Source organism: Pan paniscus, chromosome 1, assembly GCF_029289425.2.
Source record: "Pan paniscus chromosome 1, NHGRI_mPanPan1-v2.0_pri, whole genome shotgun sequence".
NCBI classification, from domain to species: domain Eukaryota; kingdom Metazoa; phylum Chordata; class Mammalia; order Primates; family Hominidae; genus Pan; species Pan paniscus.
Window position 1 is genome coordinate 20888552 of NC_073249.2, and position 22598 is coordinate 20911149.

The 22598-nt window shown below is 67.7% G+C and overlaps 10 non-coding genes across 10 annotated transcripts; all 10 read left to right on the forward strand.

Moving 5' to 3' along the window:
- The first annotated feature begins 1086 nt into the window (after positions 1 to 1086).
- On the forward strand, positions 1087 to 1205 carry LOC129395275 (5S ribosomal RNA). Its single transcript, XR_008622767.1, has one exon. It is a non-coding gene; the product is annotated as a 5S ribosomal RNA (ribosomal RNA).
- Positions 1206 to 3328: 2123 nt separating this feature from the next.
- LOC129395276 (5S ribosomal RNA) lies at positions 3329 to 3447 on the forward strand. Its single transcript, XR_008622771.1, has one exon. It is a non-coding gene; the product is annotated as a 5S ribosomal RNA (ribosomal RNA).
- Positions 3448 to 5570: 2123 nt separating this feature from the next.
- On the forward strand, positions 5571 to 5689 carry LOC129395116 (5S ribosomal RNA). The gene has a single exon (XR_008622601.2). It is a non-coding gene; the product is annotated as a 5S ribosomal RNA (ribosomal RNA).
- A 2123-nt stretch (positions 5690 to 7812) lies between these two features.
- LOC129395285 (5S ribosomal RNA) lies at positions 7813 to 7931 on the forward strand. Its single transcript, XR_008622773.1, has one exon. It is a non-coding gene; the product is annotated as a 5S ribosomal RNA (ribosomal RNA).
- Positions 7932 to 10054: 2123 nt separating this feature from the next.
- LOC129395294 (5S ribosomal RNA) lies at positions 10055 to 10173 on the forward strand. Its single transcript, XR_008622776.1, has one exon. It is a non-coding gene; the product is annotated as a 5S ribosomal RNA (ribosomal RNA).
- Positions 10174 to 12296: 2123 nt separating this feature from the next.
- Positions 12297 to 12415, forward strand: LOC129395300 (5S ribosomal RNA). The gene has a single exon (XR_008622788.1). It is a non-coding gene; the product is annotated as a 5S ribosomal RNA (ribosomal RNA).
- Positions 12416 to 14538: 2123 nt separating this feature from the next.
- On the forward strand, positions 14539 to 14657 carry LOC129395304 (5S ribosomal RNA). Its single transcript, XR_008622792.1, has one exon. It is a non-coding gene; the product is annotated as a 5S ribosomal RNA (ribosomal RNA).
- Positions 14658 to 16779: 2122 nt separating this feature from the next.
- LOC129395311 (5S ribosomal RNA) lies at positions 16780 to 16898 on the forward strand. The gene has a single exon (XR_008622798.1). It is a non-coding gene; the product is annotated as a 5S ribosomal RNA (ribosomal RNA).
- A 2123-nt stretch (positions 16899 to 19021) lies between these two features.
- Positions 19022 to 19140, forward strand: LOC129395316 (5S ribosomal RNA). Its single transcript, XR_008622802.1, has one exon. It is a non-coding gene; the product is annotated as a 5S ribosomal RNA (ribosomal RNA).
- Positions 19141 to 21263: 2123 nt separating this feature from the next.
- Positions 21264 to 21382, forward strand: LOC129395334 (5S ribosomal RNA). Its single transcript, XR_008622807.1, has one exon. It is a non-coding gene; the product is annotated as a 5S ribosomal RNA (ribosomal RNA).
- The last annotated feature ends 1216 nt before the right edge of the window (positions 21383 to 22598 follow it).

The window sequence follows — 22598 nt, forward strand, 5'->3', positions numbered from 1 at the left end:
TCTCCGCGCTCCGTTGCTCCTCTCGCACGGACCGCCTGGCCCGCGTGTTCTGGCGCAGCCCAAGCCCCCTCCACCCTGCCCCGGCCTGCTCAAGAGGGCGCTGCCTAACGGAGCCGGGCGCTTCCTCTCTAAGGCTCTATCGCTCTCGCTCTCTAGCTCCCTCCGCCTCTCTCTTCTAGGTTTCCCCCTGGACCTCGCGCTACTTCTGTCGTTTTCCCTCTGTCTCTCTGTCTCTCTCTCTCTCTCTTTCTCTGTCCCTCTCTCTTTCTCAGCCTCTCTGTCTGTCTCCTTCCCTCTCGCCCTCGCCTGTCTCTCTCGATCGCTGTCTCTCTCCCTCCCTCAGTTTCTATCTCTCCATCCATCTCGTCCTTGCTCTCCTCCAAGCCGCGTGTGTGTGTGCGTGCGCGCGCGTGCGTGTGCGTGCGTGTGTGTCTGTGTCTGTGTGTGTGTCTGTGTGTGTGTGTCCGCGCGAGCGCGTGCGAGCGCGCCCGCGTGTTGTCTCTGTGTGGGGGAGTGGATTTGCTCCTGGTGGTGGTGGGGTGTGTCTGGGTTTCTCTCAGGCCCTCTCACCCGAGATCAGGCCGCCGCCTCTAGTGCCAGCGCGGGGCAAAACAGGGCCACCCCCCGACCGGCTACACCCCACGCCCTCTTGCCCCCCGGCCGGGTCTTGGTCGGGACAAGCGACCGTGGTGGGGGCGTTGTGAGAGAAAGGCCCCGCGCCGCTGCGCCGGCTGTTCGCCTTGGGCCAGCCCTGACGGCTCTGGGTGGGTGGGGCAAGAGGGGGCCTCGCAGGAGCCCCTGTGCGGCGAGGGATCCAGAACGCTGCCTCCGCGACAGGGCGGAGGACCGGAGGGCGTCCCAGGATCGTGGGCCCTGGGCCCTGACGCCTCGGAGCACTCCCTGCTCCGAGCGGGCCCGATGTGGTGGAAGCTCGGGAGCGCGGGAGCCGGGGGGAAGGCCGCGGGCCAGCGGCTCGGGGGTCCCCGATCCGAGCCCCGCGGCCCCGGGCTGGCGGTGACGGCCGCAATCCGGCGGGCACGGCCGGGCCGGGCCGGGCTCTTGGGGCAGCCAGGCGCCTCCTTCGGCGTCTACGGCCATACCACCCTGAACGCGCCCGATCTCGTCTGATCTCGGAAGCTAAGCAGGGTCGGGCCTGGTTAGTACTTGGATGGGAGACCGCCTGGGAATACCGGGTGCTGTAGGCTTTTTCTTTGGCTTTTTGCTTTTTCTTTCCTTTTCTTCCAGACGGAGTCTCGCTCTGTCGCCCAGGCTGGAGTGCAGTGGCGCCATCTCGGCTCACTGCAAGCTCCGCCTCCCGGGCTCACGCCATTCCCCGGCCTCAGCCTCCCGAGTAGCTGGGCCTACAGGCGCCCGCCACCACGCCCGGCTAATTTTTTCTATTTTTCCTAGAGACGGGGTTTCACCCTGTCAGCCGGGATGGTCTCGAGCTCCTGACCTCGTGATCCACCCGCCTCGGCCTCCCAGAGTGCTGGGATTACAGGCGGGAGCCACCGCGCCCGCCCGGCCTGCTGTAGGCTCTTTTGGCTTCCCCGCTGCCTCCCTTCCCCCTACAGTCGCCATGCTTGCCAACCTCCCCTGACTCTGCTCCCCCTTTACCGCCCACCTACACCCCCGCCGCAGCCGCAGCCGGGGTCCTCCTCCTGGGGCTCCGCCCCTACTGCACGCCGGGCAGCAGCATCCCACCGCTTCCGCCTCGCCGCCGCCCCGCCAGGAGCCCGGCTCCAGCCTGGGAGGGCAGCGGGCCGGACCCCAAAGGCGCAGCCGCGGGTTCCCTGCCGTTCGCGGTACCTTCCCGCTCCCGGAACGCCCAGGCGATTCCATTCACCCGTCGGGCGCCGTCGTCGCACCCTTCCAAACCGGGGGAAGGGGCGGGCAGGGGCAGCGGGAACCACAGACGCCAGCCAAGACCTCGGCTCCAGAACGCATGGGCTGCTTTACCCGGGGGAAGGGCATTGCTTCGCCAGCCACCAGGAAAACAGTCCCTGTGCACCCGGGATTCCCAATGCCCCCCACTTCGTGTCGACGACTCCAGTCCCGAGGACACGCCGGAGACCCAGGCCTCCGGGCCCGCCCGGGGCCACGGCTCCCGCCAAACGGGCGGGCACGCTCTGCAAATCTCGGGGCCCGCCGCAAGGCACCCAGAGCACAGGGAGGTGCCAAGAAAGGCAGGAGCCTACGAAACCCACCTCCAAAGCAAGCAATTCATCCAAGAAAAAGCCCGTCTCCGCGCTCCGTTGCTCCTCTCGCACGGACCGCCTGGCCCGCGTGTTCTGGCGCAGCCCAAGCCCCCTCCACCCTGCCCCGGCCTGCTCAAGAGGGCGCTGCCTAACGGAGCCGGGCGCTTCCTCTCTAAGGCTCTATCGCTCTCGCTCTCTAGCTCCCTCCGCCTCTCTCTTCTAGGTTTCCCCCTGGACCTCGCGCTACTTCTGTCGTTTTCCCTCTGTCTCTCTGTCTCTCTCTCTCTCTCTTTCTCTGTCCCTCTCTCTTTCTCAGCCTCTCTGTCTGTCTCCTTCCCTCTCGCCCTCGCCTGTCTCTCTCGATCGCTGTCTCTCTCCCTCCCTCAGTTTCTATCTCTCCATCCATCTCGTCCTTGCTCTCCTCCAAGCCGCGTGTGTGTGTGCGTGCGCGCGCGTGCGTGTGCGTGCGTGTGTGTCTGTGTCTGTGTGTGTGTCTGTGTGTGTGTGTCCGCGCGAGCGCGTGCGAGCGCGCCCGCGTGTTGTCTCTGTGTGGGGGAGTGGATTTGCTCCTGGTGGTGGTGGGGTGTGTCTGGGTTTCTCTCAGGCCCTCTCACCCGAGATCAGGCCGCCGCCTCTAGTGCCAGCGCGGGGCAAAACAGGGCCACCCCCCGACCGGCTACACCCCACGCCCTCTTGCCCCCCGGCCGGGTCTTGGTCGGGACAAGCGACCGTGGTGGGGGCGTTGTGAGAGAAAGGCCCCGCGCGGCTGGGCCGGCTGTTCGCCTTGGGCCAGCCCTGACGGCTCTGGGTGGGTGGGGCAAGAGGGGGCCTCGCAGGAGCCCCTGTGCGGCGAGGGATCCAGAACGCTGCCTCCGCGACAGGGCGGAGGACCGGAGGGCGTCCCAGGATCGTGGGCCCTGGGCCCTGACGCCTCGGAGCACTCCCTGCTCCGAGCGGGCCCGATGTGGTGGAAGCTCGGGAGCGCGGGAGCCGGGGGGAAGGCCGCGGGCCAGCGGCTCGGGGGTCCCCGATCCGAGCCCCGCGGCCCCGGGCTGGCGGTGACGGCCGCAATCCGGCGGGCACGGCCGGGCCGGGCCGGGCTCTTGGGGCAGCCAGGCGCCTCCTTCGGCGTCTACGGCCATACCACCCTGAACGCGCCCGATCTCGTCTGATCTCGGAAGCTAAGCAGGGTCGGGCCTGGTTAGTACTTGGATGGGAGACCGCCTGGGAATACCGGGTGCTGTAGGCTTTTTCTTTGGCTTTTTGCTTTTTCTTTCCTTTTCTTCCAGACGGAGTCTCGCTCTGTCGCCCAGGCTGGAGTGCAGTGGCGCCATCTCGGCTCACTGCAAGCTCCGCCTCCCGGGCTCACGCCATTCCCCGGCCTCAGCCTCCCGAGTAGCTGGGCCTACAGGCGCCCGCCACCACGCCCGGCTAATTTTTTCTATTTTTCCTAGAGACGGGGTTTCACCCTGTCAGCCGGGATGGTCTCGAGCTCCTGACCTCGTGATCCACCCGCCTCGGCCTCCCAGAGTGCTGGGATTACAGGCGGGAGCCACCGCGCCCGCCCGGCCTGCTGTAGGCTCTTTTGGCTTCCCCGCTGCCTCCCTTCCCCCTACAGTCGCCATGCTTGCCAACCTCCCCTGACTCTGCTCCCCCTTTACCGCCCACCTACACCCCCGCCGCAGCCGCAGCCGGGGTCCTCCTCCTGGGGCTCCGCCCCTACTGCACGCCGGGCAGCAGCATCCCACCGCTTCCGCCTCGCCGCCGCCCCGCCAGGAGCCCGGCTCCAGCCTGGGAGGGCAGCGGGCCGGACCCCAAAGGCGCAGCCGCGGGTTCCCTGCCGTTCGCGGTACCTTCCCGCTCCCGGAACGCCCAGGCGATTCCATTCACCCGTCGGGCGCCGTCGTCGCACCCTTCCAAACCGGGGGAAGGGGCGGGCAGGGGCAGCGGGAACCACAGACGCCAGCCAAGACCTCGGCTCCAGAACGCATGGGCTGCTTTACCCGGGGGAAGGGCATTGCTTCGCCAGCCACCAGGAAAACAGTCCCTGTGCACCCGGGATTCCCAATGCCCCCCACTTCGTGTCGACGACTCCAGTCCCGAGGACACGCCGGAGACCCAGGCCTCCGGGCCCGCCCGGGGCCACGGCTCCCGCCAAACGGGCGGGCACGCTCTGCAAATCTCGGGGCCCGCCGCAAGGCACCCAGAGCACAGGGAGGTGCCAAGAAAGGCAGGAGCCTACGAAACCCACCTCCAAAGCAAGCAATTCATCCAAGAAAAAGCCCGTCTCCGCGCTCCGTTGCTCCTCTCGCACGGACCGCCTGGCCCGCGTGTTCTGGCGCAGCCCAAGCCCCCTCCACCCTGCCCCGGCCTGCTCAAGAGGGCGCTGCCTAACGGAGCCGGGCGCTTCCTCTCTAAGGCTCTATCGCTCTCGCTCTCTAGCTCCCTCCGCCTCTCTCTTCTAGGTTTCCCCCTGGACCTCGCGCTACTTCTGTCGTTTTCCCTCTGTCTCTCTGTCTCTCTCTCTCTCTCTTTCTCTGTCCCTCTCTCTTTCTCAGCCTCTCTGTCTGTCTCCTTCCCTCTCGCCCTCGCCTGTCTCTCTCGATCGCTGTCTCTCTCCCTCCCTCAGTTTCTATCTCTCCATCCATCTCGTCCTTGCTCTCCTCCAAGCCGCGTGTGTGTGTGCGTGCGCGCGCGTGCGTGTGCGTGCGTGTGTGTCTGTGTCTGTGTGTGTGTCTGTGTGTGTGTGTCCGCGCGAGCGCGTGCGAGCGCGCCCGCGTGTTGTCTCTGTGTGGGGGAGTGGATTTGCTCCTGGTGGTGGTGGGGTGTGTCTGGGTTTCTCTCAGGCCCTCTCACCCGAGATCAGGCCGCCGCCTCTAGTGCCAGCGCGGGGCAAAACAGGGCCACCCCCCGACCGGCTACACCCCACGCCCTCTTGCCCCCCGGCCGGGTCTTGGTCGGGACAAGCGACCGTGGTGGGGGCGTTGTGAGAGAAAGGCCCCGCGCGGCTGGGCCGGCTGTTCGCCTTGGGCCAGCCCTGACGGCTCTGGGTGGGTGGGGCAAGAGGGGGCCTCGCAGGAGCCCCTGTGCGGCGAGGGATCCAGAACGCTGCCTCCGCGACAGGGCGGAGGACCGGAGGGCGTCCCAGGATCGTGGGCCCTGGGCCCTGACGCCTCGGAGCACTCCCTGCTCCGAGCGGGCCCGATGTGGTGGAAGCTCGGGAGCGCGGGAGCCGGGGGGAAGGCCGCGGGCCAGCGGCTCGGGGGTCCCCGATCCGAGCCCCGCGGCCCCGGGCTGGCGGTGACGGCCGCAATCCGGCGGGCACGGCCGGGCCGGGCCGGGCTCTTGGGGCAGCCAGGCGCCTCCTTCGGCGTCTACGGCCATACCACCCTGAACGCGCCCGATCTCGTCTGATCTCGGAAGCTAAGCAGGGTCGGGCCTGGTTAGTACTTGGATGGGAGACCGCCTGGGAATACCGGGTGCTGTAGGCTTTTTCTTTGGCTTTTTGCTTTTTCTTTCCTTTTCTTCCAGACGGAGTCTCGCTCTGTCGCCCAGGCTGGAGTGCAGTGGCGCCATCTCGGCTCACTGCAAGCTCCGCCTCCCGGGCTCACGCCATTCCCCGGCCTCAGCCTCCCGAGTAGCTGGGCCTACAGGCGCCCGCCACCACGCCCGGCTAATTTTTTCTATTTTTCCTAGAGACGGGGTTTCACCCTGTCAGCCGGGATGGTCTCGAGCTCCTGACCTCGTGATCCACCCGCCTCGGCCTCCCAGAGTGCTGGGATTACAGGCGGGAGCCACCGCGCCCGCCCGGCCTGCTGTAGGCTCTTTTGGCTTCCCCGCTGCCTCCCTTCCCCCTACAGTCGCCATGCTTGCCAACCTCCCCTGACTCTGCTCCCCCTTTACCGCCCACCTACACCCCCGCCGCAGCCGCAGCCGGGGTCCTCCTCCTGGGGCTCCGCCCCTACTGCACGCCGGGCAGCAGCATCCCACCGCTTCCGCCTCGCCGCCGCCCCGCCAGGAGCCCGGCTCCAGCCTGGGAGGGCAGCGGGCCGGACCCCAAAGGCGCAGCCGCGGGTTCCCTGCCGTTCGCGGTACCTTCCCGCTCCCGGAACGCCCAGGCGATTCCATTCACCCGTCGGGCGCCGTCGTCGCACCCTTCCAAACCGGGGGAAGGGGCGGGCAGGGGCAGCGGGAACCACAGACGCCAGCCAAGACCTCGGCTCCAGAACGCATGGGCTGCTTTACCCGGGGGAAGGGCATTGCTTCGCCAGCCACCAGGAAAACAGTCCCTGTGCACCCGGGATTCCCAATGCCCCCCACTTCGTGTCGACGACTCCAGTCCCGAGGACACGCCGGAGACCCAGGCCTCCGGGCCCGCCCGGGGCCACGGCTCCCGCCAAACGGGCGGGCACGCTCTGCAAATCTCGGGGCCCGCCGCAAGGCACCCAGAGCACAGGGAGGTGCCAAGAAAGGCAGGAGCCTACGAAACCCACCTCCAAAGCAAGCAATTCATCCAAGAAAAAGCCCGTCTCCGCGCTCCGTTGCTCCTCTCGCACGGACCGCCTGGCCCGCGTGTTCTGGCGCAGCCCAAGCCCCCTCCACCCTGCCCCGGCCTGCTCAAGAGGGCGCTGCCTAACGGAGCCGGGCGCTTCCTCTCTAAGGCTCTATCGCTCTCGCTCTCTAGCTCCCTCCGCCTCTCTCTTCTAGGTTTCCCCCTGGACCTCGCGCTACTTCTGTCGTTTTCCCTCTGTCTCTCTGTCTCTCTCTCTCTCTCTTTCTCTGTCCCTCTCTCTTTCTCAGCCTCTCTGTCTGTCTCCTTCCCTCTCGCCCTCGCCTGTCTCTCTCGATCGCTGTCTCTCTCCCTCCCTCAGTTTCTATCTCTCCATCCATCTCGTCCTTGCTCTCCTCCAAGCCGCGTGTGTGTGTGCGTGCGCGCGCGTGCGTGTGCGTGCGTGTGTGTCTGTGTCTGTGTGTGTGTCTGTGTGTGTGTGTCCGCGCGAGCGCGTGCGAGCGCGCCCGCGTGTTGTCTCTGTGTGGGGGAGTGGATTTGCTCCTGGTGGTGGTGGGGTGTGTCTGGGTTTCTCTCAGGCCCTCTCACCCGAGATCAGGCCGCCGCCTCTAGTGCCAGCGCGGGGCAAAACAGGGCCACCCCCCGACCGGCTACACCCCACGCCCTCTTGCCCCCCGGCCGGGTCTTGGTCGGGACAAGCGACCGTGGTGGGGGCGTTGTGAGAGAAAGGCCCCGCGCGGCTGGGCCGGCTGTTCGCCTTGGGCCAGCCCTGACGGCTCTGGGTGGGTGGGGCAAGAGGGGGCCTCGCAGGAGCCCCTGTGCGGCGAGGGATCCAGAACGCTGCCTCCGCGACAGGGCGGAGGACCGGAGGGCGTCCCAGGATCGTGGGCCCTGGGCCCTGACGCCTCGGAGCACTCCCTGCTCCGAGCGGGCCCGATGTGGTGGAAGCTCGGGAGCGCGGGAGCCGGGGGGAAGGCCGCGGGCCAGCGGCTCGGGGGTCCCCGATCCGAGCCCCGCGGCCCCGGGCTGGCGGTGACGGCCGCAATCCGGCGGGCACGGCCGGGCCGGGCCGGGCTCTTGGGGCAGCCAGGCGCCTCCTTCGGCGTCTACGGCCATACCACCCTGAACGCGCCCGATCTCGTCTGATCTCGGAAGCTAAGCAGGGTCGGGCCTGGTTAGTACTTGGATGGGAGACCGCCTGGGAATACCGGGTGCTGTAGGCTTTTTCTTTGGCTTTTTGCTTTTTCTTTCCTTTTCTTCCAGACGGAGTCTCGCTCTGTCGCCCAGGCTGGAGTGCAGTGGCGCCATCTCGGCTCACTGCAAGCTCCGCCTCCCGGGCTCACGCCATTCCCCGGCCTCAGCCTCCCGAGTAGCTGGGCCTACAGGCGCCCGCCACCACGCCCGGCTAATTTTTTCTATTTTTCCTAGAGACGGGGTTTCACCCTGTCAGCCGGGATGGTCTCGAGCTCCTGACCTCGTGATCCACCCGCCTCGGCCTCCCAGAGTGCTGGGATTACAGGCGGGAGCCACCGCGCCCGCCCGGCCTGCTGTAGGCTCTTTTGGCTTCCCCGCTGCCTCCCTTCCCCCTACAGTCGCCATGCTTGCCAACCTCCCCTGACTCTGCTCCCCCTTTACCGCCCACCTACACCCCCGCCGCAGCCGCAGCTGGGGTCCTCCTCCTGGGGCTCCGCCCCTACTGCACGCCGGGCAGCAGCATCCCACCGCTTCCGCCTCGCCGCCGCCCCGCCAGGAGCCCGGCTCCAGCCTGGGAGGGCAGCGGGCCGGACCCCAAAGGCGCAGCCGCGGGTTCCCTGCCGTTCGCGGTACCTTCCCGCTCCCGGAACGCCCAGGCGATTCCATTCACCCGTCGGGCGCCGTCGTCGCACCCTTCCAAACCGGGGGAAGGGGCGGGCAGGGGCAGCGGGAACCACAGACGCCAGCCAAGACCTCGGCTCCAGAACGCATGGGCTGCTTTACCCGGGGGAAGGGCATTGCTTCGCCAGCCACCAGGAAAACAGTCCCTGTGCACCCGGGATTCCCAATGCCCCCCACTTCGTGTCGACGACTCCAGTCCCGAGGACACGCCGGAGACCCAGGCCTCCGGGCCCGCCCGGGGCCACGGCTCCCGCCAAACGGGCGGGCACGCTCTGCAAATCTCGGGGCCCGCCGCAAGGCACCCAGAGCACAGGGAGGTGCCAAGAAAGGCAGGAGCCTACGAAACCCACCTCCAAAGCAAGCAATTCATCCAAGAAAAAGCCCGTCTCCGCGCTCCGTTGCTCCTCTCGCACGGACCGCCTGGCCCGCGTGTTCTGGCGCAGCCCAAGCCCCCTCCACCCTGCCCCGGCCTGCTCAAGAGGGCGCTGCCTAACGGAGCCGGGCGCTTCCTCTCTAAGGCTCTATCGCTCTCGCTCTCTAGCTCCCTCCGCCTCTCTCTTCTAGGTTTCCCCCTGGACCTCGCGCTACTTCTGTCGTTTTCCCTCTGTCTCTCTGTCTCTCTCTCTCTCTCTTTCTCTGTCCCTCTCTCTTTCTCAGCCTCTCTGTCTGTCTCCTTCCCTCTCGCCCTCGCCTGTCTCTCTCGATCGCTGTCTCTCTCCCTCCCTCAGTTTCTATCTCTCCATCCATCTCGTCCTTGCTCTCCTCCAAGCCGCGTGTGTGTGTGCGTGCGCGCGCGTGCGTGTGCGTGCGTGTGTGTCTGTGTCTGTGTGTGTGTCTGTGTGTGTGTGTCCGCGCGAGCGCGTGCGAGCGCGCCCGCGTGTTGTCTCTGTGTGGGGGAGTGGATTTGCTCCTGGTGGTGGTGGGGTGTGTCTGGGTTTCTCTCAGGCCCTCTCACCCGAGATCAGGCCGCCGCCTCTAGTGCCAGCGCGGGGCAAAACAGGGCCACCCCCCGACCGGCTACACCCCACGCCCTCTTGCCCCCCGGCCGGGTCTTGGTCGGGACAAGCGACCGTGGTGGGGGCGTTGTGAGAGAAAGGCCCCGCGCGGCTGGGCCGGCTGTTCGCCTTGGGCCAGCCCTGACGGCTCTGGGTGGGTGGGGCAAGAGGGGGCCTCGCAGGAGCCCCTGTGCGGCGAGGGATCCAGAACGCTGCCTCCGCGACAGGGCGGAGGACCGGAGGGCGTCCCAGGATCGTGGGCCCTGGGCCCTGACGCCTCGGAGCACTCCCTGCTCCGAGCGGGCCCGATGTGGTGGAAGCTCGGGAGCGCGGGAGCCGGGGGGAAGGCCGCGGGCCAGCGGCTCGGGGGTCCCCGATCCGAGCCCCGCGGCCCCGGGCTGCCGGTGACGGCCGCAATCCGGCGGGCACGGCCGGGCCGGGCCGGGCTCTTGGGGCAGCCAGGCGCCTCCTTCGGCGTCTACGGCCATACCACCCTGAACGCGCCCGATCTCGTCTGATCTCGGAAGCTAAGCAGGGTCGGGCCTGGTTAGTACTTGGATGGGAGACCGCCTGGGAATACCGGGTGCTGTAGGCTTTTTCTTTGGCTTTTTGCTTTTTCTTTCCTTTTCTTCCAGACGGAGTCTCGCTCTGTCGCCCAGGCTGGAGTGCAGTGGCGCCATCTCGGCTCACTGCAAGCTCCGCCTCCCGGGCTCACGCCATTCCCCGGCCTCAGCCTCCCGAGTAGCTGGGCCTACAGGCGCCCGCCACCACGCCCGGCTAATTTTTTCTATTTTTCCTAGAGACGGGGTTTCACCCTGTCAGCCGGGATGGTCTCGAGCTCCTGACCTCGTGATCCACCCGCCTCGGCCTCCCAGAGTGCTGGGATTACAGGCGGGAGCCACCGCGCCCGCCCGGCCTGCTGTAGGCTCTTTTGGCTTCCCCGCTGCCTCCCTTCCCCCTACAGTCGCCATGCTTGCCAACCTCCCCTGACTCTGCTCCCCCTTTACCGCCCACCTACACCCCCGCCGCAGCCGCAGCCGGGGTCCTCCTCCTGGGGCTCCGCCCCTACTGCACGCCGGGCAGCAGCATCCCACCGCTTCCGCCTCGCCGCCGCCCCGCCAGGAGCCCGGCTCCAGCCTGGGAGGGCAGCGGGCCGGACCCCAAAGGCGCAGCCGCGGGTTCCCTGCCGTTCGCGGTACCTTCCCGCTCCCGGAACGCCCAGGCGATTCCATTCACCCGTCGGGCGCCGTCGTCGCACCCTTCCAAACCGGGGGAAGGGGCGGGCAGGGGCAGCGGGAACCACAGACGCCAGCCAAGACCTCGGCTCCAGAACGCATGGGCTGCTTTACCCGGGGGAAGGGCATTGCTTCGCCAGCCACCAGGAAAACAGTCCCTGTGCACCCGGGATTCCCAATGCCCCCCACTTCGTGTCGACGACTCCAGTCCCGAGGACACGCCGGAGACCCAGGCCTCCGGGCCCGCCCGGGGCCACGGCTCCCGCCAAACGGGCGGGCACGCTCTGCAAATCTCGGGGCCCGCCGCAAGGCACCCAGAGCACAGGGAGGTGCCAAGAAAGGCAGGAGCCTACGAAACCCACCTCCAAAGCAAGCAATTCATCCAAGAAAAAGCCCGTCTCCGCGCTCCGTTGCTCCTCTCGCACGGACCGCCTGGCCCGCGTGTTCTGGCGCAGCCCAAGCCCCCTCCACCCTGCCCCGGCCTGCTCAAGAGGGCGCTGCCTAACGGAGCCGGGCGCTTCCTCTCTAAGGCTCTATCGCTCTCGCTCTCTAGCTCCCTCCGCCTCTCTCTTCTAGGTTTCCCCCTGGACCTCGCGCTACTTCTGTCGTTTTCCCTCTGTCTCTCTGTCTCTCTCTCTCTCTCTTTCTCTGTCCCTCTCTCTTTCTCAGCCTCTCTGTCTGTCTCCTTCCCTCTCGCCCTCGCCTGTCTCTCTCGATCGCTGTCTCTCTCCCTCCCTCAGTTTCTATCTCTCCATCCATCTCGTCCTTGCTCTCCTCCAAGCCGCGTGTGTGTGTGCGTGCGCGCGCGTGCGTGTGCGTGCGTGTGTGTCTGTGTCTGTGTGTGTGTCTGTGTGTGTGTGTCCGCGCGAGCGCGTGCGAGCGCGCCCGCGTGTTGTCTCTGTGTGGGGGAGTGGATTTGCTCCTGGTGGTGGTGGGGTGTGTCTGGGTTTCTCTCAGGCCCTCTCACCCGAGATCAGGCCGCCGCCTCTAGTGCCAGCGCGGGGCAAAACAGGGCCACCCCCCGACCGGCTACACCCCACGCCCTCTTGCCCCCCGGCCGGGTCTTGGTCGGGACAAGCGACCGTGGTGGGGGCGTTGTGAGAGAAAGGCCCCGCGCGGCTGGGCCGGCTGTTCGCCTTGGGCCAGCCCTGACGGCTCTGGGTGGGTGGGGCAAGAGGGGGCCTCGCAGGAGCCCCTGTGCGGCGAGGGATCCAGAACGCTGCCTCCGCGACAGGGCGGAGGACCGGAGGGCGTCCCAGGATCGTGGGCCCTGGGCCCTGACGCCTCGGAGCACTCCCTGCTCCGAGCGGGCCCGATGTGGTGGAAGCTCGGGAGCGCGGGAGCCGGGGGGAAGGCCGCGGGCCAGCGGCTCGGGGGTCCCCGATCCGAGCCCCGCGGCCCCGGGCTGGCGGTGACGGCCGCAATCCGGCGGGCACGGCCGGGCCGGGCCGGGCTCTTGGGGCAGCCAGGCGCCTCCTTCGGCGTCTACGGCCATACCACCCTGAACGCGCCCGATCTCGTCTGATCTCGGAAGCTAAGCAGGGTCGGGCCTGGTTAGTACTTGGATGGGAGACCGCCTGGGAATACCGGGTGCTGTAGGCTTTTTCTTTGGCTTTTTGCTTTTTCTTTCCTTTTCTTCCAGACGGAGTCTCGCTCTGTCGCCCAGGCTGGAGTGCAGTGGCGCCATCTCGGCTCACTGCAAGCTCCGCCTCCCGGGCTCACGCCATTCCCCGGCCTCAGCCTCCCGAGTAGCTGGGCCTACAGGCGCCCGCCACCACGCCCGGCTAATTTTTTCTATTTTTCCTAGAGACGGGGTTTCACCCTGTCAGCCGGGATGGTCTCGAGCTCCTGACCTCGTGATCCACCCGCCTCGGCCTCCCAGAGTGCTGGGATTACAGGCGGGAGCCACCGCGCCCGCCCGGCCTGCTGTAGGCTCTTTTGGCTTCCCCGCTGCCTCCCTTCCCCCTATAGTCGCCATGCTTGCCAACCTCCCCTGACTCTGCTCCCCCTTTACCGCCCACCTACACCCCCGCCGCAGCCGCAGCCGGGGTCCTCCTCCTGGGGCTCCGCCCCTACTGCACGCCGGGCAGCAGCATCCCACCGCTTCCGCCTCGCCGCCGCCCCGCCAGGAGCCCGGCTCCAGCCTGGGAGGGCAGCGGGCCGGACCCCAAAGGCGCAGCCGCGGGTTCCCTGCCGTTCGCGGTACCTTCCCGCTCCCGGAACGCCCAGGCGATTCCATTCACCCGTCGGGCGCCGTCGTCGCACCCTTCCAAACCGGGGGAAGGGGCGGGCAGGGGCAGCGGGAACCACAGACGCCAGCCAAGACCTCGGCTCCAGAACGCATGGGCTGCTTTACCCGGGGGAAGGGCATTGCTTCGCCAGCCACCAGGAAAACAGTCCCTGTGCACCCGGGATTCCCAATGCCCCCCACTTCGTGTCGACGACTCCAGTCCCGAGGACACGCCGGAGACCCAGGCCTCCGGGCCCGCCCGGGGCCACGGCTCCCGCCAAACGGGCGGGCACGCTCTGCAAATCTCGGGGCCCGCCGCAAGGCACCCAGAGCACAGGGAGGTGCCAAGAAAGGCAGGAGCCTACGAAACCCACCTCCAAAGCAAGCAATTCATCCAAGAAAAAGCCCGTCTCCGCGCTCCGTTGCTCCTCTCGCACGGACCGCCTGGCCCGCGTGTTCTGGCGCAGCCCAAGCCCCCTCCACCCTGCCCCGGCCTGCTCAAGAGGGCGCTGCCTAACGGAGCCGGGCGCTTCCTCTCTAAGGCTCTATCGCTCTCGCTCTCTAGCTCCCTCCGCCTCTCTCTTCTAGGTTTCCCCCTGGACCTCGCGCTACTTCTGTCGTTTTCCCTCTGTCTCTCTGTCTCTCTCTCTCTCTCTTTCTCTGTCCCTCTCTCTTTCTCAGCCTCTCTGTCTGTCTCCTTCCCTCTCGCCCTCGCCTGTCTCTCTCGATCGCTGTCTCTCTCCCTCCCTCAGTTTCTATCTCTCCATCCATCTCGTCCTTGCTCTCCTCCAAGCCGCGTGTGTGTGTGCGTGCGCGCGCGTGCGTGTGCGTGCGTGTGTGTCTGTGTCTGTGTGTGTGTCTGTGTGTGTGTGTCCGCGCGAGCGCGTGCGAGCGCGCCCGCGTGTTGTCTCTGTGTGGGGGAGTGGATTTGCTCCTGGTGGTGGTGGGGTGTGTCTGGGTTTCTCTCAGGCCCTCTCACCCGAGATCAGGCCGCTGCCTCTAGTGCCAGCGCGGGGCAAAACAGGGCCACCCCCCGACCGGCTACACCCCACGCCCTCTTGCCCCCCGGCCGGGTCTTGGTCGGGACAAGCGACCGTGGTGGGGGCGTTGTGAGAGAAAGGCCCCGCGCGGCTGGGCCGGCTGTTCGCCTTGGGCCAGCCCTGACGGCTCTGGGTGGGTGGGGCAAGAGGGGGCCTCGCAGGAGCCCCTGTGCGGCGAGGGATCCAGAACGCTGCCTCCGCGACAGGGCGGAGGACCGGAGGGCGTCCCAGGATCGTGGGCCCTGGGCCCTGACGCCTCGGAGCACTCCCTGCTCCGAGCGGGCCCGATGTGGTGGAAGCTCGGGAGCGCGGGAGCCGGGGGGAAGGCCGCGGGCCAGCGGCTCGGGGGTCCCCGATCCGAGCCCCGCGGCCCCGGGCTGGCGGTGACGGCCGCAATCCGGCGGGCACGGCCGGGCCGGGCCGGGCTCTTGGGGCAGCCAGGCGCCTCCTTCGGCGTCTACGGCCATACCACCCTGAACGCGCCCGATCTCGTCTGATCTCGGAAGCTAAGCAGGGTCGGGCCTGGTTAGTACTTGGATGGGAGACCGCCTGGGAATACCGGGTGCTGTAGGCTTTTTCTTTGGCTTTTTGCTTTTTCTTTCCTTTTCTTCCAGACGGAGTCTCGCTCTGTCGCCCAGGCTGGAGTGCAGTGGCGCCATCTCGGCTCACTGCAAGCTCCGCCTCCCGGGCTCACGCCATTCCCCGGCCTCAGCCTCCCGAGTAGCTGGGCCTACAGGCGCCCGCCACCACGCCCGGCTAATTTTTTCTATTTTTCCTAGAGACGGGGTTTCACCCTGTCAGCCGGGATGGTCTCGAGCTCCTGACCTCGTGATCCACCCGCCTCGGCCTCCCAGAGTGCTGGGATTACAGGCGGGAGCCACCGCGCCCGCCCGGCCTGCTGTAGGCTCTTTTGGCTTCCCCGCTGCCTCCCTTCCCCCTACAGTCGCCATGCTTGCCAACCTCCCCTGACTCTGCTCCCCCTTTACCGCCCACCTACACCCCCGCCGCAGCCGCAGCCGGGGTCCTCCTCCTGGGGCTCCGCCCCTACTGCACGCCGGGCAGCAGCATCCCACCGCTTCCGCCTCGCCGCCGCCCCGCCAGGAGCCCGGCTCCAGCCTGGGAGGGCAGCGGGCCGGACCCCAAAGGCGCAGCCGCGGGTTCCCTGCCGTTCGCGGTACCTTCCCGCTCCCGGAACGCCCAGGCGATTCCATTCACCCGTCGGGCGCCGTCGTCGCACCCTTCCAAACCGGGGGAAGGGGCGGGCAGGGGCAGCGGGAACCACAGACGCCAGCCAAGACCTCGGCTCCAGAACGCATGGGCTGCTTTACCCGGGGGAAGGGCATTGCTTCGCCAGCCACCAGGAAAACAGTCCCTGTGCACCCGGGATTCCCAATGCCCCCCACTTCGTGTCGACGACTCCAGTCCCGAGGACACGCCGGAGACCCAGGCCTCCGGGCCCGCCCGGGGCCACGGCTCCCGCCAAACGGGCGGGCACGCTCTGCAAATCTCGGGGCCCGCCGCAAGGCACCCAGAGCACAGGGAGGTGCCAAGAAAGGCAGGAGCCTACGAAACCCACCTCCAAAGCAAGCAATTCATCCAAGAAAAAGCCCGTCTCCGCGCTCCGTTGCTCCTCTCGCACGGACCGCCTGGCCCGCGTGCTCTGGCGCAGCCCAAGCCCCCTCCACCCTGCCCCGGCCTGCTCAAGAGGGCGCTGCCTAACGGAGCCGGGCGCTTCCTCTCTAAGGCTCTATCGCTCTCGCTCTCTAGCTCCCTCCGCCTCTCTCTTCTAGGTTTCCCCCTGGACCTCGCGCTACTTCTGTCGTTTTCCCTCTGTCTCTCTGTCTCTCTCTCTCTCTCTTTCTCTGTCCCTCTCTCTTTCTCAGCCTCTCTGTCTGTCTCCTTCCCTCTCGCCCTCGCCTGTCTCTCTCGATCGCTGTCTCTCTCCCTCCCTCAGTTTCTATCTCTCCATCCATCTCGTCCTTGCTCTCCTCCAAGCCGCGTGTGTGTGTGCGTGCGCGCGCGTGCGTGTGCGTGCGTGTGTGTCTGTGTCTGTGTGTGTGTCTGTGTGTGTGTGTCCGCGCGAGCGCGTGCGAGCGCGCCCGCGTGTTGTCTCTGTGTGGGGGAGTGGATTTGCTCCTGGTGGTGGTGGGGTGTGTCTGGGTTTCTCTCAGGCCCTCTCACCCGAGATCAGGCCGCCGCCTCTAGTGCCAGCGCGGGGCAAAACAGGGCCACCCCCCGACCGGCTACACCCCACGCCCTCTTGCCCCCCGGCCGGGTCTTGGTCGGGACAAGCGACCGTGGTGGGGGCGTTGTGAGAGAAAGGCCCCGCGCGGCTGGGCCGGCTGTTCGCCTTGGGCCAGCCCTGACGGCTCTGGGTGGGTGGGGCAAGAGGGGGCCTCGCAGGAGCCCCTGTGCGGCGAGGGATCCAGAACGCTGCCTCCGCGACAGGGCGGAGGACCGGAGGGCGTCCCAGGATCGTGGGCCCTGGGCCCTGACGCCTCGGAGCACTCCCTGCTCCGAGCGGGCCCGATGTGGTGGAAGCTCGGGAGCGCGGGAGCCGGGGGAAGGCCGCGGGCCAGCGGCTCGGGGGTCCCCGATCCGAGCCCCGCGGCCCCGGGCTGGCGGTGACGGCCGCAATCCGGCGGGCACGGCCGGGCCGGGCCGGGCTCTTGGGGCAGCCAGGCGCCTCCTTCGGCGTCTACGGCCATACCACCCTGAACGCGCCCGATCTCGTCTGATCTCGGAAGCTAAGCAGGGTCGGGCCTGGTTAGTACTTGGATGGGAGACCGCCTGGGAATACCGGGTGCTGTAGGCTTTTTCTTTGGCTTTTTGCTTTTTCTTTCCTTTTCTTCCAGACGGAGTCTCGCTCTGTCGCCCAGGCTGGAGTGCAGTGGCGCCATCTCGGCTCACTGCAAGCTCCGCCTCCCGGGCTCACGCCATTCCCCGGCCTCAGCCTCCCGAGTAGCTGGGCCTACAGGCACCCGCCACCACACCCGGCTAATTTTTTCTATTTTTCCTAGAGACGGGGTTTCACCCTGTCAGCCGGGATGGTCTCGAGCTCCTGACCTCGTGATCCACCCGCCTCGGCCTCCCAGAGTGCTGGGATTACAGGCGGGAGCCACCGCGCCCGCCCGGCCTGCTGTAGGCTCTTTTGGCTTCCCCGCTGCCTCCCTTCCCCCTACAGTCGCCATGCTTGCCAACCTCCCCTGACTCTGCTCCCCCTTTACCGCCCACCTACACCCCCGCCGCAGCCGCAGCCGGGGTCCTCCTCCTGGGGCTCCGCCCCTACTGCACGCCGGGCAGCAGCATCCCACCGCTTCCGCCTCGCCGCCGCCCCGCCAGGAGCCCGGCTCCAGCCTGGGAGGGCAGCGGGCCGGACCCCAAAGGCGCAGCCGCGGGTTCCCTGCCGTTCGCGGTACCTTCCCGCTCCCGGAACGCCCAGGCGATTCCATTCACCCGTCGGGCGCCGTCGTCGCACCCTTCCAAACCGGGGGAAGGGGCGGGCAGGGGCAGCGGGAACCACAGACGCCAGCCAAGACCTCGGCTCCAGAACGCATGGGCTGCTTTACCCGGGGGAAGGGCATTGCTTCGCCAGCCACCAGGAAAACAGTCCCTGTGCACCCGGGATTCCCAATGCCCCCCACTTCGTGTCGACGACTCCAGTCCCGAGGACACGCCGGAGACCCAGGCCTCCGGGCCCGCCCGGGGCCACGGCTCCCGCCAAACGGGCGGGCACGCTCTGCAAATCTCGGGGCCCGCCGCAAGGCACCCAGAGCACAGGGAGGTGCCAAGAAAGGCAGGAGCCTACGAAACCCACCTCCAAAGCAAGCAATTCATCCAAGAAAAAGCCCGTCTCCGCGCTCCGTTGCTCCTCTCGCACGGACCGCCTGGCCCGCGTGTTCTGGCGCAGCCCAAGCCCCCTCCACCCTGCCCCGGCCTGCTCAAGAGGGCGCTGCCTAACGGAGCCGGGCGCTTCCTCTCTAAGGCTCTATCGCTCTCGCTCTCTAGCTCCCTCCGCCTCTCTCTTCTAGGTTTCCCCCTGGACCTCGCGCTACTTCTGTCGTTTTCCCTCTGTCTCTCTGTCTCTCTCTCTCTCTCTTTCTCTGTCCCTCTCTCTTTCTCAGCCTCTCTGTCTGTCTCCTTCCCTCTCGCCCTCGCCTGTCTCTCTCGATCGCTGTCTCTCTCCCTCCCTCAGTTTCTATCTCTCCATCCATCTCGTCCTTGCTCTCCTCCAAGCCGCGTGTGTGTGTGCGTGCGCGCGCGTGCGTGTGCGTGCGTGTGTGTCTGTGTCTGTGTGTGTGTCTGTGTGTGTGTGTCCGCGCGAGCGCGTGCGAGCGCGCCCGCGTGTTGTCTCTGTGTGGGGGAGTGGATTTGCTCCTGGTGGTGGTGGGGTGTGTCTGGGTTTCTCTCAGGCCCTCTCACCCGAGATCAGGCCGCCGCCTCTAGTGCCAGCGCGGGGCAAAACAGGGCCACCCCCCGACCGGCTACACCCCACGCCCTCTTGCCCCCCGGCCGGGTCTTGGTCGGGACAAGCGACCGTGGTGGGGGCGTTGTGAGAGAAAGGCCCCGCGCGGCTGGGCCGGCTGTTCGCCTTGGGCCAGCCCTGACGGCTCTGGGTGGGTGGGGCAAGAGGGGGCCTCGCAGGAGCCCCTGTGCGGCGAGGGATCCAGAACGCTGCCTCCGCGACAGGGCGGAGGACCGGAGGGCGTCCCAGGATCGTGGGCCCTGGGCCCTGACGCCTCGGAGCACTCCCTGCTCCGAGCGGGCCCGATGTGGTGGAAGCTCGGGAGCGCGGGAGCCGGGGGGAAGGCCGCGGGCCAGCGGCTCGGGGGTCCCCGATCCGAGCCCCGCGGCCCCGGGCTGGCGGTGACGGCCGCAATCCGGCGGGCACGGCCGGGCCGGGCCGGGCTCTTGGGGCAGCCAGGCGCCTCCTTCGGCGTCTACGGCCATACCACCCTGAACGCGCCCGATCTCGTCTGATCTCGGAAGCTAAGCAGGGTCGGGCCTGGTTAGTACTTGGATGGGAGACCGCCTGGGAATACCGGGTGCTGTAGGCTTTTTCTTTGGCTTTTTGCTTTTTCTTTCCTTTTCTTCCAGACGGAGTCTCGCTCTGTCGCCCAGGCTGGAGTGCAGTGGCGCCATCTCGGCTCACTGCAAGCTCCGCCTCCCGGGCTCACGCCATTCCCCGGCCTCAGCCTCCCGAGTAGCTGGGCCTACAGGCGCCCGCCACCACGCCCGGCTAATTTTTTCTATTTTTCCTAGAGACGGGGTTTCACCCTGTCAGCCGGGATGGTCTCGAGCTCCTGACCTCGTGATCCACCCGCCTCGGCCTCCCAGAGTGCTGGGATTACAGGCGGGAGCCACCGCGCCCGCCCGGCCTGCTGTAGGCTCTTTTGGCTTCCCCGCTGCCTCCCTTCCCCCTACAGTCGCCATGCTTGCCAACCTCCCCTGACTCTGCTCCCCCTTTACCGCCCACCTACACCCCCGCCGCAGCCGCAGCCGGGGTCCTCCTCCTGGGGCTCCGCCCCTACTGCACGCCGGGCAGCAGCATCCCACCGCTTCCGCCTCGCCGCCGCCCCGCCAGGAGCCCGGCTCCAGCCTGGGAGGGCAGCGGGCCGGACCCCAAAGGCGCAGCCGCGGGTTCCCTGCCGTTCGCGGTACCTTCCCGCTCCCGGAACGCCCAGGCGATTCCATTCACCCGTCGGGCGCCGTCGTCGCACCCTTCCAAACCGGGGGAAGGGGCGGGCAGGGGCAGCGGGAACCACAGACGCCAGCCAAGACCTCGGCTCCAGAACGCATGGGCTGCTTTACCCGGGGGAAGGGCATTGCTTCGCCAGCCACCAGGAAAACAGTCCCTGTGCACCCGGGATTCCCAATGCCCCCCACTTCGTGTCGACGACTCCAGTCCCGAGGACACGCCGGAGACCCAGGCCTCCGGGCCCGCCCGGGGCCACGGCTCCCGCCAAACGGGCGGGCACGCTCTGCAAATCTCGGGGCCCGCCGCAAGGCACCCAGAGCACAGGGAGGTGCCAAGAAAGGCAGGAGCCTACGAAACCCACCTCCAAAGCAAGCAATTCATCCAAGAAAAAGCCCGTCTCCGCGCTCCGTTGCTCCTCTCGCACGGACCGCCTGGCCCGCGTGCTCTGGCGCAGCCCAAGCCCCCTCCACCCTGCCCCGGCCTGCTCAAGAGGGCGCTGCCTAACGGAGCCGGGCGCTTCCTCTCTAAGGCTCTATCGCTCTCGCTCTCTAGCTCCCTCCGCCTCTCTCTTCTAGGTTTCCCCCTGGACCTCGCGCTACTTCTGTCGTTTTCCCTCTGTCTCTCTGTCTCTCTCTCTCTCTCTTTCTCTGTCCCTCTCTCTTTCTCAGCCTCTCTGTCTGTCTCCTTCCCTCTCGCCCTCGCCTGTCTCTCTCGATCGCTGTCTCTCTCCCTCCCTCAGTTTCTATCTCTCCATCCATCTCGTCCTTGCTCTCCTCCAAGCCGCGTGTGTGTGTGCGTGCGCGCGCGTGCGTGTGCGTGCGTGTGTGTCTGTGTCTGTGTGTGTGTCTGTGTGTGTGTGTCCGCGCGAGCGCGTGCGAGCGCGCCCGCGTGTTGTCTCTGTGTGGGGGAGTGGATTTGCTCCTGGTGGTGGTGGGGTGTGTCTGGGTTTCTCTCAGGCCCTCTCACCCGAGATCAGGCCGCCGCCTCTAGTGCCAGCGCGGGGCAAAACAGGGCCACCCCCCGACCGGCTACACCCCACGCCCTCTTGCCCCCCGGCCGGGTCTTGGTCGGGACAAGCGACCGTGGTGGGGGCGTTGTGAGAGAAAGGCCCCGCGCGGCTGGGCCGGCTGTTCGCCTTGGGCCAGCCCTGACGGCTCTGGGTGGGTGGGGCAAGAGGGGGCCTCGCAGGAGCCCCTGTGCGGCGAGGGATCCAGAACGCTGCCTCCGCGACAGGGCGGAGGACCGGAGGGCGTCCCAGGATCGTGGGCCCTGGGCCCTGACGCCTCGGAGCACTCCCTGCTCCGAGCGGGCCCGATGTGGTGGAAGCTCGGGAGCGCGGGAGCCGGGGGGAAGGCCGCGGGCCAGCGGCTCGGGGGTCCCCGATCCGAGCCCCGCGGCCCCGGGCTGGCGGTGACGGCCGCAATCCGGCGGGCACGGCCGGGCCGGGCCGGGCTCTTGGGGCAGCCAGGCGCCTCCTTCGGCGTCTACGGCCATACCACCCTGAACGCGCCCGATCTCGTCTGATCTCGGAAGCTAAGCAGGGTCGGGCCTGGTTAGTACTTGGATGGGAGACCGCCTGGGAATACCGGGTGCTGTAGGCTTTTTCTTTGGCTTTTTGCTTTTTCTTTCCTTTTCTTCCAGACGGAGTCTCGCTCTGTCGCCCAGGCTGGAGTGCAGTGGCGCCATCTCGGCTCACTGCAAGCTCCGCCTCCCGGGCTCACGCCATTCCCCGGCCTCAGCCTCCCGAGTAGCTGGGCCTACAGGCGCCCGCCACCACGCCCGGCTAATTTTTTCTATTTTTCCTAGAGACGGGGTTTCACCCTGTCAGCCGGGATGGTCTCGAGCTCCTGACCTCGTGATCCACCCGCCTCGGCCTCCCAGAGTGCTGGGATTACAGGCGGGAGCCACCGCGCCCGCCCGGCCTGCTGTAGGCTCTTTTGGCTTCCCCGCTGCCTCCCTTCCCCCTACAGTCGCCATGCTTGCCAACCTCCCCTGACTCTGCTCCCCCTTTACCGCCCACCTACACCCCCGCCGCAGCCGCAGCCGGGGTCCTCCTCCTGGGGCTCCGCCCCTACTGCACGCCGGGCAGCAGCATCCCACCGCTTCCGCCTCGCCGCCGCCCCGCCAGGAGCCCGGCTCCAGCCTGGGAGGGCAGCGGGCCGGACCCCAAAGGCGCAGCCGCGGGTTCCCTGCCGTTCGCGGTACCTTCCCGCTCCCGGAACGCCCAGGCGATTCCATTCACCCGTCGGGCGCCGTCGTCGCACCCTTCCAAACCGGGGGAAGGGGCGGGCAGGGGCAGCGGGAACCACAGACGCCAGCCAAGACCTCGGCTCCAGAACGCATGGGCTGCTTTACCCGGGGGAAGGGCATTGCTTCGCCAGCCACCAGGAAAACAGTCCCTGTGCACCCGGGATTCCCAATGCCCCCCACTTCGTGTCGACGACTCCAGTCCCGAGGACACGCCGGAGACCCAGGCCTCCGGGCCCGCCCGGGGCCACGGCTCCCGCCAAACGGGCGGGCACGCTCTGCAAATCTCGGGGCCCGCCGCAAGGCACCCAGAGCACAGGGAGGTGCCAAGAAAGGCAGGAGCCTACGAAACCCACCTCCAAAGCAAGCAATTCATCCAAGAAAAAGCCCGTCTCCGCGCTCCGTTGCTCCTCTCGCACGGACCGCCTGGCCCGCGTGTTCTGGCGCAGCCCAAGCCCCCTCCACCCTGCCCCGGCCTGCTCAAGAGGGCGCTGCCTAACGGAGCCGGGCGCTTCCTCTCTAAGGCTCTATCGCTCTCGCTCTCTAGCTCCCTCCGCCTCTCTCTTCTAG